This window comes from Chlorocebus sabaeus, chromosome 8 (genome assembly GCF_047675955.1).
Source record: "Chlorocebus sabaeus isolate Y175 chromosome 8, mChlSab1.0.hap1, whole genome shotgun sequence".
In the NCBI taxonomy this organism is placed as follows: domain Eukaryota; kingdom Metazoa; phylum Chordata; class Mammalia; order Primates; family Cercopithecidae; genus Chlorocebus; species Chlorocebus sabaeus.
In genome coordinates, this window is record NC_132911.1 from 65396168 (window position 1) to 65407041 (window position 10874).

General features: G+C 39.3%; 1 pseudogene; it reads right to left on the reverse strand.

Annotated features, from left to right (window-relative positions):
• Nucleotides 1–4906: 4906 nt before the first annotated feature.
• LOC119624926 (heterogeneous nuclear ribonucleoprotein A1-like) lies at nt 4907–5964 on the reverse strand (annotated as a pseudogene).
• Between the last annotated feature and the right edge of the window lie 4910 nt (nt 5965–10874).

Consider the following 10874-nt stretch of genomic DNA (forward strand, 5'->3'; position numbering starts at 1 on the left):
ATAATTCTCATTGTAGAGATCTTTCACCTCCCTTGTGAGCTGTATTCTCAGTTTTCTTTGTGTGTGTGTGGCAATTGTGAATGGGATGGCCTTTCTGATTGGGCTGTCAGTTTGGTCAAAAATACTTTTTTTTGAGATTTTGAATATGTTTTATTAATCACCAAGTCATTTACATATATACACATATATATTACAGTATGTACAATGTAAGTTATATTTTATTCAGTCTATAGACAATGCTTAGAGTGCAAATAGATAAAATGATCTCCAATCACACCTTCATGTTGTGCCTCTAAGACCCCCAGAAATCCTCTTTATTTATTAAAACCCACAACCTGTTGTAGGATAATCTGATCGTGTGATTTTATTGGGTATGTAATATATTTATGCTAACCATACACATGAGGTTAATGAGGGATCGTCAACTATGATCTATATGAAATGCCCTTTTTTTTTTGTACTTTAAGTTCTGGGGCATATGTGCAGAACATGCAGTTTTGTTACATAGGTATACACTGCCATGGTGGTTTGCTGCACCCATCAACCTGTCAGCTGCGTTAGATATTTCTCCTAATGCTATCCCTCCCCTACCCCCACTACCCCCGAACAGGCCCCAGTGTGTGATGTTCCCCTCCCTGTGTCCATGTGTTCTCATTGTTCAACTCTCACTTATGAGTGAGAACATGTGATGTTTGGTTTTCTGTTCCAGTGTTAGTTTGCTGAGAATGATGGTTTCCAGCTTCATCCATGTCCCTGCAAAGGAAATGAACTTACCCTTTATTATGGCTGCATAGTATTCCGTGGTCTATATGTGCCACATGTTCTTTATCTGGTCTATCATTGATGCACTTTTGGGTTGGTTCCAAGTCTTTGCTATTGTGAATAGTGCTGCAATAAACATACATGTGCATGTGTTTTTATAGTAGAATGATTTATAATCCTTTGGGTATATATCCATTAATTGGGTCAAATGGTATTTCTGGTTCTGGATCCTTGAGGAATCACCATACTGTCTTCCACAATGGTTGAACTAATTTGCACTCCCACCAACAGTGTAAAAGCATTCCTATTTCTCCACGTCCTCTCCAGCATCTGTTGTTTCTTGACTTTTTAATGATTGCCATTCTAACTGGCAAGAGATGTATCTCTCTGTGATTTTGATTTGCACTTCTCTAATGACCAGTGATGATGAGCATTTTTTCATATGTTTGTTGGCTGCATAAGTGTCTTCTTTTGAGAAGAGTCTGTTCATATCCTTTGCCCACTTTTTGATGGGTTTGTTTGTGTTTTTCCTGTAAATTTTTTTAAGTTCTTTGTAGATTCTGGATATTAACCCTTTGTCAGACGGATACATTGCAAAAATTTTCTCCCATTCTGTAGGTTGTCTGTTCACTCTGATGATAGTTTCTTTTGCTGTGCAGAAGCTCTGTAGTTTAATTAGATCCTATGTATCTATTTTGGCTTTTGTTGGCATTGCTTTTGGTATTTTAGACATGAAGTATTTGCCCATGACTATGTCCTGAATGGTATTGCCCAGGTTTTCTTCTAGGATTTTTATGGTTTTAGGTCTTACATTTAAGTCTTTAATCTATCTTGAGTTGATTTTGGTATAAAGTGTAAGGAAGGGGACCAGTTTCAGTTTTCTGCCTATGGCTAGCCAGTTTTCCCAACACCGTTTATTAAATAGGGAATCCTTTCCCCATTGCTTGTTTGTGTCAGGTTTGTCAAAGATTAGATGGTTGTAGATGTGTGGAGTTATTTCTGAGGCCTCTGTTCTGTTCCATTGATCTATATATCTGTTTTGGTATCAGTACCATGCTGTTTTGGTTACTGTTGCCTTGTAGTATAGTTTGAAGTCAGGTAACATGATGCCTTCAGCTTTGTTATTTTTGCTTAGGATTGTCTTGGCTATGCAGGCTCTTTTTTGGTTCCACATGAAGTTTAAAGTAGTTTTTTTCAATTCTGTGAAGAAAGTCAGTGGTAGCTTGATGGGGATAGCATTGAATATATAAATTACTTTGGGCAGTATGGCCACTTTCATGATATTGATTCTTCTCATCCATGAGCATAGAATGTTTTTCCATTTGTTTCTATCCTTTCTTATTTCCTCGAGCAGTGTTTTGTAGTTCTCCTTGAAGAGGTCCTTCGCATCCCTTGTAAGTTGGATTCCTAGGTATTTTATTCTCTTCATAGCAATTGTGAATGGGCGTTCACTCATGATTTGGCTCTCCATCTGTCTGTTATTGATGTAAAGGAATGCCTGTGATTTTTGAACACTGATTTTGTATCCTGAAACTTTGCTGAAGTTGCTTATCAGCTTAGGGAGACTTTGGACTGAGACGATGGGGTTTTCTAAATATACAATCATGTCATCTCCAAACAGAGACAATTTGACTTCTTCTCTTCCTATGTGAATACCCTTTATTTCTTCCTCTTGCCTGATTGCCCTTGCCAGAACTTCCAATACTGTGTTGAATAGGAGTGGTGAGAGAGGGCATCATTGTCTTGTGCCAGTTTTCAAAGGGAATGCTTCCAGTTTTTGCCCATTCAGTATGATATTGGCTGTGGATTTGTCATAAATCGCTCTTATTATTTTGAGATATGTTCATTCGATACCTAGTTTATTGAGAGTTTTTAGTATGAAGGGGTGTTGAATTTTGTCAAAGGCCTTTTTGCATCTATTGAGATAATCATGTGGTTTTTGTCATTGGTTCTGTTTATGTGATGGATTACATTTATTGATTTGCATATGTTGAACCAGCCTTGCATCCCAGGGATGAAGCAGACTTGATCGTGATGGATAAGCTTTTGGATGTGCTGCTGGATTTGGTTTGCCAGTGTTTTATTGAGGATTTTCACATCTATTTTCATCAGGGATGTTGGCACAAAATTTTACTTTTTTGTAGTGTCTCTGCCAGGTTTTGGGTTTAGTATGATACTGGCTTCACAAAATGAGTTAGGGAGAATTCCCTCTTTTTCTATTGTTTGGAATAGTTTCAGAAGGAGTGGTAGCAGCTCTTTTTTGTACCTCTGGTAGAATTTGGCTGTAAATCCATGTGGTCCTGGGCTTTTTTTGGTTGGGGGACTGCTGATTACTGCCTCAATTTCAGAATTTGTTATAGGTCTATTCAGGAATTCAACTTCTTCCTGGTTTAGACTTGGTAGGGTGTATGTGTCTAGAAATTTATCCATTTCTTCTAGGTTTCCTAGTTTATTTGCATAAAGGTGTTTATAGTATTCTCTGATGGTAGTTTGTATTTCTCTGGGATCAGTGGTGATATCCCCTATATCATTTTTTATTGCATCTATTTGATCCTTCTCTCTTTTCTTCTTTATTATTTTGGCTAGCAGTCTACCTATTTTGTTGATCTTTTCAAAAAAACAGCTTCTGGATTCATTGATTTTTTGAAGGATTTTTTTTGTGTCTCTATCTCCTTCAGGTCTGCTCTGATCTTATTTATTTTTATCTTCTGCTAGCTTTTGAATTTGTTTGCTGTTTCTTCTCTAGTTCTTTTAATTTTGATGTTAGGGTGTCAATTTTAGATCTTTTCTGGTTTCTCTTGTGGGCATTTAGTGCTATAAATTTCCCTCTACACATTGCTTTAAATATGTCCCAGAGATTCTGGTACATTGTGTCTTCGTTCTCATTGGTTTCAAATAACATCTTTATTCCTGCCTTCATTTTGTTATTTATCCCATAGTCATTCAGGAGCAGGTTGTTCAGTTTCCATGTAGTTGCATGGTTTTGAGTGAGTTTCTTAGTCCTGAGTTCTAATTTGATTGCACTATGGTCTGAGAGGCTGTTTGTTATGATTTTCATTCTTTTGCATTTGCTGAGGAGTGCTTTACTTCCAATTATGTGTTCAATTTTAGAATAAGTGTGATGTGGTGTGGAGAAGAATGTATATTCTGTTGATTTGGGGTGGAGAGTTCTGCAGATGTCTATTAGGTCTGCTTGGTCCAGACCTGAGTTCAAGTCCTGAATATCCTTGTTAATTTTCTGTCTCATTGATCTGTCTAATATTGACAGTGGGGTGTTAAAATATCCCACTATTATTATGTGGGAGTCTAAGTCTCTTTGTAGGTCTCTGAGAACTTGCTTTATGAATCTGGGTGCTCCTGTATTGGGTGCATATGTATTTAGGATAGTTAACTCTTCCTGCTGAATTGACCCCTTTACATTTATTATGTAATGCCCTTCTTTGTCTCTTTTGATCTTTGTTGATTTAAAGTCTGTTTTTTTTTTCATTCAAGAGAATTAAATCATTTATTGATTACACATGATAATGAATGATACACAAGCTTCATTCTCATCTATAATTTTATCTGGTACCATTATTCAATTTAGATATATTGCATAGGAAGTGCCAACAATCACTTTTATAACCAATAATTCCATGATTTTGCTTGGGTAATCCCTTTTAACGGTGAACTTCAGGTCACAACAGTAACTATCAGTTCAACTACACCAAGGTTTCCAAAGACAATGGCTTCTCCACCCAAGCAGGTTGTATATAAATTCCAAATAGAACCTGGCATCACCCTAACTTCACACTGTTGGGGAAGTTTACCAAGATGGCTTCAGAGTAGACTAACTTTACACAGCACATTAAAAAAAAGACATTTATTCAGCATCACGATCAGACTATTACATTTAGCAATCAACAGCATGGGTGCAAAAAAAAAAAAACTACATTAAAGCCCTTTGTTGGAATGCTTTACACTTTCCACAGAACAGAAACTAAAACAACCTGTTATACAATTAGTCACAAATACAGTCCTCAAGTTTTTTGCCCATACACATGAGTATTTGTCTAAAACATGTCTTCTTTGTAGCAACTAGGCCCTACCACCGCTGTGCTTGGCTGAGTTCACAAATCTGTTGTAACCTGTAGCTTCCCTGTCACTTCTCTGGCTCTCCTTTCCGGCTAAGGTTTGTTTCCTAATTAAAATCTTCTGCCACTGCCATAGCTACTGCTGCTGCTGGAACCGCCATAGCCACCTTGGTTTCGTGGTTTTGCAAAGTATTGGCCTCCACAGCCATAGGGGCCAGAGCTTCCGCCTCCAAAATTTCCTCCCTTCATGGGTCCAAAATTTGAAGACTGATTGTTGTAATTGCCAAAATCATTGTAGCTTCCACCACCTCCAAAATTGCTTCCATCATTACCAAATCCATTATAGCTATCCCCACTGCCACCATATCCACCACCACCACGGCTGCCACCAAAGCCACCACGACCACCGAAGTTTCCTCCATGACCGAAGTTGTCATTCCCACCGAAACCACCTCCACGACCACCACCAAAGTTTCCAGAACCACTCCGACCTCTTTGGCTGGATGAAGCACTAGCCATCTCTTGCTTTGACAGGGCTTTCCTAACTTCACAGTTGTGGCCATTCACAGTATGGTATTTCTGAATGACAATCTTATCCACGGAATCATGGTCGTCAAAGGTGACAAAGGCAAAGCCCCTTTTCTTGCCACTGCCTCGGTCAGTTATGATTTCAATCACTTCAATTTTCCCATACTGTTCAAAATAATCTCTTAGGTGATGTTCTTCGGTGTCTTCTTTAATGCCACCAACAAATACCTTTTTCACAGTTAAGTGGGCACCTGGTCTTTGAGAATCTTCTCTTGAGACAGCTCTCTTTGGTACCACAACTCTTCCGTCCACCTTGTGTGGCCTTGCATTCATAGCTGCATCCACCTCCTCCACAGTGGCATATGTGACAAACCCAAAGCCCCTGGAACGCTTGGTGTTTGGATTTCTCATTACCACACAGTCCGTGAGTGTTCCCCATTGCTCAAATGGCTCCTCAGGCTCTCATCAGTTGTTTCAAAGCTCAACCCTCCAATGAAGAGCTTCCTCAGCTGTTCGGGCTCTTTAGGAGACTCTGACTTGGACATGATGGCAGGGAGAAGAGAGACTTTAACGATGCTTCTTCGGTGGCGTCCACAGGCAGAAAGCGATTTAAAGTCTGTTTTTATCAGAGATTACAATTGCAACTCCTGCCTTTTTTTTTTTTTTTTGCTTTCCATTTGCTTAGTAAATGTTCTTCCATTTCTTTATTTTGAGCCTATGTGTGTATTTGCATGTGAGATGAGTCTCCTGAATACAGCACACTGATGGGTCTTGGATCTTTATCCAATTTGTCAGTCTGTATCTTTTAATTGGGGCATTTATCCCATTTACATTTAAGGTTAATATTGTTATGTGTGAATTAGATCTTATCATTATGATGCTAGCTGGTTGTTTTGCCCATTATAGTTGATGCAGTTTCTTCATAGTATTGATGTTCTTTACAATTAGGTATGTTTTTGCAGTGGCTGGTACTGGTTGTTCCTTTCAACGTTTAGTGCTTCTCTCAGGAGCTTTTGTAAGGCAGACCTGGTGGTGACAAAATCTCTCAGCATTTGCTTGTCTGTAAAGGATTTTATTTCTCCTTTGTTTATGAAGCTTAGTTTGGCTGGATATGAAATCTAGGTTGAAAATTCTCGTCTTTAAGAATGTTGAATATTGGCCCCCACTCTCTTCTGGCTTGTAGGGTTTCTGCAGAGAGATCTACTGTTAGTCTGATGGGCTTCCCTTTGTGGGTAACCCAAACTTTGTCTCTGGCTGCCCTTAACATTTTTTCCTTCATTTCAACCTTGGTGAATCTGACAATTGTGTGTCTTGGGGTTGCTCTTCTTGAGGAGTATCTTTGTGGTGGTCTCTGTATTTCCTGAATTTGAATGTTGGCCTGTCTTGCTATGTTTGGGAAATTCTCCTGGATAATATCCTGAAGAGTGTTTTCCAACTTGGTTCCATTCTCCCCGTCACTTTCAGGTACACCTATCAAATGTAGGTTTGGTCTTTTCACATAGTCCCATATTTCTTGGAGGCTTTGTTTGTTCCTTTTTGTTCTTTTTTCTCTAATCTTGTCCTCTCACTTATTTCATTAACTTGATCTTCAATCACTGATATTCTTTCTTCTGCTTGATCAATTTCACTATTGATACTTCTCTCTGCTTCATGAAGTTCTCATGCTGTATTTTTCAGCTGCATCAGGTCATTTATGTTCTTCTCTAAACTAGTTATTCTGGTTAGCAATTTGTCTAACCTTTTATCTAGGTTCTTAGCTTCCTTGCATTGGGTTAGAACATGCTCTTTTGGCTCGGAGGCATTTGTTATTACCTACCTTCTGAAGCTGTCTTCCATCAATTTGTCAAACTCATTCTCCAACCAGTTTTGTTCCCTTGCTGGTGAGGAGTTGTGATCCTTTGGAGGAGAAGAGATGTTCTGGTTTTTGGAATTTTCAGCCTTTTTGCACTGATTTCTCCCCATCTGTGTGGATTTATCTACCTTTGGTCTTCGATGTTGGTGACCTTTGGAAGGGGTCTTTGAATGGACGTGCTTTTCCTTTCCGTTTGTTAGTTTTCCTTCTAACAGTCAGGCCCCTCTGCTGCAGGTCTGCTGGAGTTGGCTGGAGGTCCACTCCCAACCCTGTGTGCCTGTGTATCACCAGTGAAGGCTGCAGAACAACAAAGATTGGTGCCTGTTCTTTCCTCTGGAAGCTTTGTTCCAGAGAGGCACCTGCCAGATGCCAGCAAGAGCTCTCCCGTATGAGGTGTCTGTCAGCCCCTACTGGGAGGCATCTCCCAGTCAGGATACACGGGGTTCAGAGACTCACTTAAGGAGGCAGTCTGACCCTTAGCAGAGCTTGACCGCTGTGCTGGGAGATCTGCTGCTCTCTTCAAGGCTGTCAGGCAGAGACATTTAAGTCTGTTGAAGCTGCACCCACAGCCAATCCTTTCCCCATGTGCTCTGTCTCAGGGAGATGGGAGTTTTATTTGTAAGTCCCTGACTGGGGCCGCTGCCTTTTTTCCAGAGGTGCCCTGCCCAGAGAGGAGAAATCTGGCAGTCTGGCCATAGCAGCCTTGCTGAGCTGCAGTGGGCTCTGCCCAGTTGGAACTTCCTGGCTGCTTTGCCTACACTGTGAGTGTAAAATTGCCTACTCAAACCTCAGAAATGGCGAACGCTCCTCCCCTGACTAAGTTTGAGCATCCCAGATCAATCTCAGACTGCTGCTGTGCTGGCAGAGAGAATTTCAAACCAGTGGATCTTAGTTTGCTGGGCTCCGTGGGGGTGGGATCCACCAAGCCACACCCCTTGACTCCCTGGCTTGAGTTCCCCTTTCCAGGGGAGTGAACATTTCTGTCGAATTGGCATTCCAGGCGCCACTGGGGTATGGAAAACAAACAAACAAACAAACGAACAAAAAAACTCCTGCAGCTAGTTTGGTGTCTGCCCAAACGGTTGCCCAGTTTTGTGCTTGAAACCCAGGGCCCTGGTGGGGTAGGCACCAGAGGGATTCTCCCAGTCTACAGATTGTGAAGACCATGGGACAAGAGCAGTATCTGAGTCAGAGTGTGCTCAGTTCCTCAGGCTCAGTGGTCATGGCCTCCCTTGGGTAGGGGAGAAAATTCCCCAGTCCCTTGCACTTCCTAGGTGAGGTGACACCCAATCCTTCTTCAGCATGCCTTCCTTGGGCTGCACCCACTGTCCAACCAGTCCCAATGAGATAAACCAGGTACCTCAGTTGGAAATATAGAAATCACCCACCTTCTGTATCGATCTCGCTGGGAGCTGCAGACTGGAGCTCTTCCTGTTCAGCCATCTCGCCTGCAATCCTTGTTTAAGGTTCTTAATAAAAAAGTTTGATTGAGAATGCTTCCAGTTTTTGTGTTTTCATTTTTCTCTCATTTTTGATATATATGTAGTAAACATATACATATATTTATATAAGTAAATATATAAAAATATAAGTACATATTTATATAAGTAAATATATAAAAACATACTTTTTCTCTCTAACTTGGTAGTTATTTTCTTTTGCCACTTTAAAAATATCATTTCATTATTTCCTATTTTCAAGTCAACTGTCAACTCATTGTTGCACATTTGAAAGTGAACTTTATTCCCCTCTGCTGCACGTTGGGGTTGCTTTTAAGATTTTATTTTGGTTTTTGGTGTACAGTAGTTTTATTATTACAAACCCGAGAGTGATTTTCTTTGCCATTGTTCTACTTTAGGTTAATAGGATTTTTTTGTTTGTTTGTATCTGTGATTTGATGTTTTTTTGTTTGATGAATTGGTTTGGGAAGATTGTTAACTTAAAATATCACTTCTGATTCTTATTCTTGTTTCTTATGGGAATACAATTATGTTAAACTTTTTCAGTATATGTCTTATGTTTCTTATTTTCTCTTCTTTATTTTCTAGTCTTTTGTCTCTCTATACTTGCTTCTAAATATTTTCTTTTGCCTTTACTCCCATTCATCAATTCTTTTTTCAGCTGTTTTTACTTGGCTGACTTTCAGTGACGTCTTAATATTGCATATGTCAGCTTAAAATTTTTTAAAAATTCTTTTTGTACTTTGTTTCAATTTCGCTATCAAAATTTGTAATTTTTGTGTATATTTACAAATTAATTATGGTCATTTAAAAGTGAGTGTCCAAAGTTTTCATGATAGAAATCCTCTTTTTTATATTGTTTCTTTGATTTTTACTGTCATATTTCTTGTCTCCTCTTATGATTACTTGTCATATATTACATATAAAATATAGAAGTGGTCAAGGCCTAAGTTAAGGGGGTCATTCTTTTTTTTTTTTGAGATGGAATCTTGCTCTGTTGCCCAGGCTGGAGTGCAGTGGCACGATCTCAGCTCGCTGCAAGCTCTGCCTCCTGTGTTCATGCCATTCTCCTGCCTCAGCCTCCCAAGTAACTGGGACTACAGGTGCCTGCCACCATGCCTAACTAATTTATCGTATTTTTTTTTAAAATTTTTATTTAGTAGACACGGGGTTTCACTGTAGTCTTGATCTCCTGACCTCGTGATTCTCCTGTCTTGGCCTCCCAAAGTGCTAGGATTACAGGCGTGAGCCACTACGCCTGGCCAAGGGGGTCATTTTACCTGTGGGTTCACTCATATTCCTAGACTTTGACATAACTGGATCCCAAGCTAAAGCTTAATATTGACCCGGTCAACCCCGTGGCAGACCTAATCTCATTGGTATATCTGCTTGTCTGATTTTATGAAACTATCACAAACTCTACTCGGCTTCTTAGCTACCTCCTCCAGATCATCTCTCTGAGTTTTCTTCTTCTCTGAATTTGGCCCCATAAGCCTGCACTACCTTCAAGTCAATTAAATACTTTTTCTGGCCAGAATTTTAATTTGTTCTAAGGAGAATGAGTCTAAGTTACATAGTATGCTGTTACTAGAGCTGAAGTTCTAGTGATTTTAATATACTCTTGAGCATGACTTGCTATGTTATTTTGGATTTTTACCATATGTAAGGCACTTTTATAGGTTCTGGGGATACAACACATTGAATAATGACTAGACTCCCGTCTTTATGAAATTTGCATTCTAATGGAGGTGGAACATATAATAAAGAAGACAGAAAAACATTATACATATTTCAGATTGGACTAAGTATTATGAGTATTAGGTTTTAGAATATAGCCATGAATACTGTAGGCAAAGTCTCAACACCACTGAGTTTAATTGTGTGTGTGTGAATGGAAAAATATAGTCACAAGTAAACAAGTATATAATACAATTTCAGATACTGGTATGTGCTTTTCTGGCTACTGTATGAACTTTTCTTATAATCCTGTGAAGCTGAGAAAGGGGGAGAGAGAGAGATTGAGAGAGAGAGAGAGAGAATTTACATTTATTATTGGTTTTAAAATTATCTTTATTTTTAACCACCTGATCAGTCATAAACTGCTAATGCTTTGTGTCTCCCATACAACTGTGTCCATTTTTCTTTGAGTTTTAATTTTTTTTACTTTATATAGTTCTAAGCTGTAATATTGAACACATA